The following is a 7,081-nucleotide window of genomic DNA, read 5'->3' on the forward strand; positions in this document are numbered from 1 at the left end:
GATTTGAAATATCTCTTTTTATTTAAGTCCTGGTATATTTGAGTTGCTCTTTTTGATTTCACACAGGTGCGATACTTAAGGGTGTAGAAATATTAAAAGATGGGCACCAATAGGTCACAGTTACATGAAATCGAAGGCTCACTGAGAGAAGCCTATGGCATCTCATTCACAGATGAGTCTTCTACTTTTGGAAAGGAGCAGAGTAGACTTTTTTGACAAACTTTTTATCCTGAAATCATTTCTCTTATTATTCCATCATTTGATTTATTGAACTGTAGGAAAAGGGTAATTTCCATACTTTAGGAAACACATAATCATGGTATAATAATCTTTTTATTCAAAGTGTTCTGTATAAAATTTCACTCATATATTGTGATAAATGGATTTATTGTGGGATTTTGATCTGAATGTGAATGAATTCCTGTTGTTCATTATTACAAATGTATACTTCCCTGAAAAGAATTTTAGTACACTTTTAGAGATCATACCATTTGTTAGCATTTAATTGTTTGTGTAAGATTAAATGCGGTTTATTCATTTAGAAGATATTCTTGGTAAAAGAAGAAATATATTTTAATAGTAATATGCGAAGGAAATATATTTGTTTGATCTAGTTTGCTAAAAATATAATTTAATGCATGAACAAAGAGCATTATTTCTGTTATATAATCAATTATAATTAAGTATATTTTACTACCTGATGAGGCAATTTTGGTCATACTGTAAACAGTATACTTGTTCTTCATACATAAATTTTTTTTTTTGGCTTTGTAAAAATTTATTTCGTGTTCTTAGCAAATGGAAACAGTCACAAAAACATCAACCAACCAATCTGGTTCTTCTGAGGAAACAAGTCTACCTTGAAAGCAGTTCAGCAACGTGACTCAGTTTCTGAATTCCTAGCATCCTCGGGCTGACTGGATTCATCCTGGGAGGTAGTATGAGCCTAATTCCTGTGCTGAGGGAGATGAACACTGTACACAGGATGGAGGAACCATACTGGGTTGACAACAAAGAGAAGGGACTGTCCATAATAGCAGATTCTCACACTGCTAACATGCTCCTCTGAAAACAGTTATCCGCCCCTCCCAGCAGACCCCACATCCAAGATGCTGACTGAGCCTCTTCAAACAGCAGCTTCCTGAAAGGGTCCTCCACAACCAGGCTCCAGAAGGTTCTGCTTCAGCCCTGGAGGATGCTGATTTAGTTCACCATGACGAAGTTAGACTTGCAATGAGCAATAAATTCTGTCACAGGGTCATGTTCGCCTTCTGTTTTGCTGGTGCCTGCAATGCTGTCATTTTCCAAGATGGGGAGGAAGAGCTGCACAAACTCCGAGGTGTATGGAGGAGCAATAACATTCAGCACCTCAGTGACAAAATAGCGAATGAGTGAAATGTCAGTGTCCAGCTCCTCCAGACACTGTCGGAGGTAACTGACAACAGGAAGTACATAACCTTGGCTCAGCAGGTGAACCATCCGGTCCAGCAGGGTCTTCTTCACCTCGAGCTGCTCCATCATGTCCAGCTGGGAGTGCTCAGTCTCAAAGAGCTTAACAAGCAGCTGCAGAACCTGGGGGTGCAGGAGCTGGTGGCAGGTGCTGATCCTGTCCGGCAATGCCAGGTGCACTGGAGTATGGTCAGTCTGCAGCTGGAAGTACCTGGGCTCTGACATGGTCCAGTCCACCCACTTCAGCACACTCATTGCTACCACTGGAAACCTAATACACTGATAAAGTGTGCTCAGTTCTGCCACAAGTTCAGAGGCCCCTTTGTTCTCACTGCAACCTAAATTGTGAACTGTTTCCATCGCTTTCGATGTTGACTTCAGCTCATCTTTATTGTTGCTCACCCGCTTGTTCTTCTTCCATGTCTCAACCACACTTGCTGCGTAAGCCAAGATGCAGATGTACTTGTGTTTGTGGTCCTGGTTGATCAGGGTGCCTGGTTTGAAGAGAGACTGCACGAACAGATCCAGGAAGTCTGGAACCCGGATGAGTTCAACGGGAGGAGGGTCCATGCTCGTGAACATCTTGAACAGGACTGTGATGTCTGCGGGGTTCAGGGCTCCTTTGGACAGCATGGCCCCAAGGGCCTGGCAGGCATGGGGGTAAGAGGCGGCTGTGCCCAAGGCCAGTGTGATCTGACTGGCGTCACGGCCTCTCTCCTGCACCTCTTGTGCGACCCCGCATACCACAGAGCCACCCTGCTCCTGAGCTAGCATGGACATCATGGCCTGGGCAAACAGGTACGTGTGCTCCCCGTGGCACACCCTCTTAGCAAACTCGGGAAGATTTTTTTCAAGGTTTTCTTCTCCTCCATCCAAGATCGTGGCTAATGAGGTTCATAGCGCTCTAGAGAACACTTCCAACTGCTGACAAGCAGTGGACACGCTGGTGATCTCCCCTTGGAACCCTGCACTGGAGATCAGCTTAACAGTAAAGTTGAGCATCAAACAGTCCGGATGAGCTTCAGCCAGATTGTAAAAGAGATCTCTCCAAGTGGTGTGTGCAATCATTTGTTCAAGCCAAGCTGGGGTCTCTCCTTCTGTAAAAATACAATCTGCTTTGCATGGGTCAAAATGTTGGATCAGTAAACTCTTCAAGTGATTTTCCACAGTTTCCTGAACCTGCACTGGCTCAACACCTGTCTGAATGAGCCACTCGGCCAGCAGGTTCACAGTCTAGGCCACAGCAGTGTAGTTCTCAGATAAGGGCTGGATGACATTCTCAGGAGATCCACCTGCCTGAAAATACCTCTTCAACAGGTTGGAGATGGAGGGCTCCATGATATAATCCAGGGTGGAAAGCTTAAGCAGGCATTCCTGCTGCACCTCTGCACACCGTCTTCTCCTTCTCCAGAATCATCTTCCTGCTGCGGGCCGCTGTCTCCCTCCTCGCCCCACTCGGCGGTATTCCCGAAGTAGTCTTCAGCCATGATAGCACCCGGCCCCGGGCCTTCATACATAATTTTTAAACCTAGTATTAACTCATCAGTAATAAAATTTAGCAGATACATGTGGTACCAGTAATAAACTTCCAAAATTTACTAAACTGAGAAAATTATTTCAATTCTCATCTAAGCAAAAGAAACATCATCACATTACAAGAAATGAAATTGGAGGAAAATAGCCTGAAATTCATTTAAAAATTTTTGTTTTAACCAAACAATGTAAAAAATTGAAGTGGAAACATTTTACTTTATAGTCTTGTGGGCTTAGTTTGGAAGACTAGCAAAATACATTGTTTTTTAAAAAAATTATCAGTAATTATTCTTTCCCAATTAAATATAAGTGCAAAGGTCACTTGAACATCAATACTTTCTAAAAAGATGTCCTTATTAATTTAATATTGTCAGCAAAATAATTTTTCCACTGAACTCTAGTTTTCTTTGCTTATAGCTCATGAACATAGAGCATGTTTTCTACAATCCAGTGCCATAGACAGTAGAAGACACCAGCTTGTAAACTTGAATAGTATTAGGGGCTTTCCCTCCACCTTTCCATTCCCCCTCAGTCCTAATATCTTCATAGAGCCCTGAAGAACCGAATAGAAAAACATTAGCTACTTCTGATGAACACTCAAATACATACACACCTTTTTGGATAGAAGTTACATATCAAAGGCTCCCAAGTATTTATATGAAATTAAACTAGATATTACATGTTCACAAACTGAAATATGGGAACACAGACAATCATCAAATCGTTCATGTTTCCATTAGAAAGTTGTATCTGACACAATTATTCAATTTTATGTGAGGGAGATAAACCATCTATATAACTCCTCTAGTTAACAATTGATATAAAAAATATAAGCTCCACAATAATAGCACTCTACTTCTTAAGGTATTATTAATAAAGTCCCAGTCATGCACACATTGCTTCTTCAGTTTTAAAATACTTTACTGTGTGATTCCAAATAAGTAGGTTAATGGTTATGTAGAAGAGCATTTTTAAAAACTGGAACATCAATAACAAAAGAAATTATTCTTTCCCCAAATATTTAAAAATAATTTTAAATGTAGTTTTTTCTGAATGATGTCATGAATATTGTCTTTGTTACATTTACATGTTTTAAAGCCAGAGGATTAGAATTGGAATAGTTAAATGCAATGCATTCACAAGTGGAAACTGAATACTAAAGAGTTAAAGAGCACATAAGTGTTTTAACAGAAATTTTAGTCTTATAATCAAATCTTTACAAATACTAATATTAATTCTGCATAATATGTGTAACTCAAACTTGATTAGTATATTCTGCTTTGTTTTAGTATTTGCATTACAATACAAAATATTCATATATCTAAATGAAACTGAGGTAAAAATCTTTTTCATAGATTAAAAAATAACTGAACACTTCATTTTGAAGACATTGTTATGTTATAATCTTAAATCTGCCTCTTTTGGAGGAAAGAGAGCTAAATGGTGAAATTGACAACAATGGACACTTAGTTGAGAGCATATCTGGAATATTAAACCAATTTCTAGCACGATATTTTTTCCTATGAGAAACAAGAAAGGATTATGAATGCTTTTAGGCAAATTGGGTAAACTAAATCAAATGTAGACCAGTCCAAGAGCAGCTCCCCTCCACATCCCACAGAAGGTACCGTCCGTGAATGACAGAAGTGTGCATTTCCTGTTGTTGCATCCCACAGGTTTGCTTTTGCTTCTGCAGACCTCTTAAAGCACTCCTCGTGGGTTATGCAAAAAGAACTCTTGATCACAGAAAAGAATTGACTTTTGTCTTCCCTGGGAACAGAAAAGCCTTTCGGGTACCATCAGAATAAGGAGAATACGTAAGAAGAAGTTTGCTTCTCCCTGCAGCTTCTCTGAAAAGTGGCTCAGGCAGGATACTCTTAGTGGACCTCCACAAACGCGCCTCTTGCACACAGTGCAACAAAAGCTTGTGTTTGCCCGTGGTGTCAGCTTAGCATAGTGCACAGGCCGCAGTGGCTTCCTGGAGAGGCCCCATCAATAACCCAGTGGGAAGCGGCAGGGACAGAAGGTAAACACAGGTCAGGCTGGAGAGCCCGGTTGGGGGTGGGGCCCACAGCTTGGGACACAATGAGGAGAAGGACATCAGAGGGATCCATCCTCCTTTGAAACCTGAATTCTCGGTTATTAACGAAGGCATAACACCGTCTGGGAACTACAAAGGAAGGCTCAGCCACTTTCCAGCTGCCTCACACGCGGCATGTGAAGGGCACGCTCCAGTTCCTGGGAGAATTCCACACTGGCCATTGTGCTGTAAGAGTTATTCGGCACAGGGAGAGCAAGACGCCAAAATGTCCTGGCTTCAGGGAATATTATTCAGCCACGGGCACCTGGAGGCCTGACCCACTCTCCGTCATCATTCGCTGGGTGCATGGGAACCACAAGTGAGATGTTTGAAATTCTGGCAGAATTTTTATGTCTGGAGTTGGAAAAAGGAAATAATCGTATATAGACATTCAGTGCGTATCAAGACCTGTATTTCTTTACAGCTGAGCAGGAAATGATTAGTTTTTACCTCATCTGAATTTAATAAGACCTATCACAAGAGATTTAGTATTCATAGTAAGTTCAATAAAGACACCTTTACTATTTTTCTAGGCTAGCTATAAAATAAAGGGAAAACATAAGTGTAAAATGATAATTCAATGGATTGAATAAACTTCTGTGACATTAGCAGTATGGAGGCAGCATGGAACATTGCCAGGAGGGTTCTGGGCACTTTGCTCTTAGCCAGGGCTACAACAAAGCACCCTGGGTATTTGTGTAAACAGAAAGTGCCAAGAATGTCATTATCAAAGAAACAATATTGTGCCTGACAACTGAAAGCTTTCCCTGAGTATTAATTCAGATGTTCAAAGCACATACAGATTTACTTAGAGGTATTTATTTTGAAGCATTTGAAGAGGTGTTCATAGCCCACTGTTGACAGAAGTACCATCAAACAGAATTCTCCCTGACAGCTGTAAAGTTATATATTTCAAGTAAACCCTCCAGATATTTTATCTGAGAAGCCTATAAGTATATTACATTTTCTTGCAATTCCTTTCATTTCATAGGTTAATAATTTACCGCATATGCCTACATATCTGATAAATTTTTGAGTAACATTGGTTAATTATTTACTTTCTTTATTCTGAATAATCCTAAATATCATCGTATTTCCTGTTGTATTTTAAATACAGAAAAGTGTTACAATGACAGTATGTTTTGTAACAACAATGCCACTGTTTAATAGAACAATCTTGTTTCAGTAGGCTTTTACTTTGGGAAATGGAAAAACACACCCAGTGTTATACTCAATTGGATATAATAGTAGGATGATTTTAAGCCTAGTTTTACATTATTAAATCAGCACAGAATATTAGAAAAATAGGTTTTGAGAAAAAGAAATAAATTCATAGGTAATTTTAAGCAAATAATGTGAAGTCCCCATTGTTAAATTTAATTAATAAAAAGGAATTCTGTGATAGAAATTTATTAATATTTTCAGAAGTTTAGCAATATGTAAATGCATTAGAAAATTTTGGGGGGGGCATTGAGGCAGGGTCTCCCTTTGTAGGTCACGCTGGCCTGGAAATCATGTTGGTTCTCCTGCCTCAGCCTCCCAAGTGCTAGGATTACAGGCCTGAGCCACCACACTTGGCGAATGTATTAGAATTTGCTACTTATTTAATTACTTTCTCATCAGTTCGACAAAAGCTTACCTAAACGAATTAATATTGAGTGGTTCCCAAAGGCCAAGAACCTGTGGTAATGGAAAGAAAATGAGTTTCAGAGTCACGGATCCTTGGAAGAAAATGGCAGAAGTTCAACTCTGGAATCCCAGGAACAAGCGACCCTATTGATATCTTCATCCCAAGCCCGGATGCCACAGACAGGAGAATACAATTTCCAGGGTAGCTAGGACTCAACTACTGCACTGCAGAATTGGCACCCTTGAATTGCAGAGCCTAAATATCTAGGTGCAGTCAGCTCAATACGTACCACAGGAAGCACGCCAGACTTTCACCTGGAGGGGGAAGGAGGAAAATGTGTGTGTGTGTCTGTGTGTTTCACAATTAAAATGTATGGGAAATTTTAAAAG

At 40.1% G+C, this 7,081-nt stretch overlaps 1 pseudogene; it reads right to left on the reverse strand.

Moving 5' to 3' along the window:
- Positions 1-937: 937 nt before the first annotated feature.
- Positions 938-2,947, reverse strand: LOC101725468 (negative elongation factor D pseudogene; annotated as a pseudogene).
- Positions 2,948-7,081: the final 4,134 nt, after the last annotated feature.

Source organism: Heterocephalus glaber, unplaced genomic scaffold (assembly GCF_053883595.1).
Source record: "Heterocephalus glaber isolate CG9 unplaced genomic scaffold, H.glaber_assembly_v1.0 deba00001579, whole genome shotgun sequence".
NCBI classification, from domain to species: Eukaryota; Metazoa; Chordata; class Mammalia; order Rodentia; family Bathyergidae; genus Heterocephalus; species Heterocephalus glaber.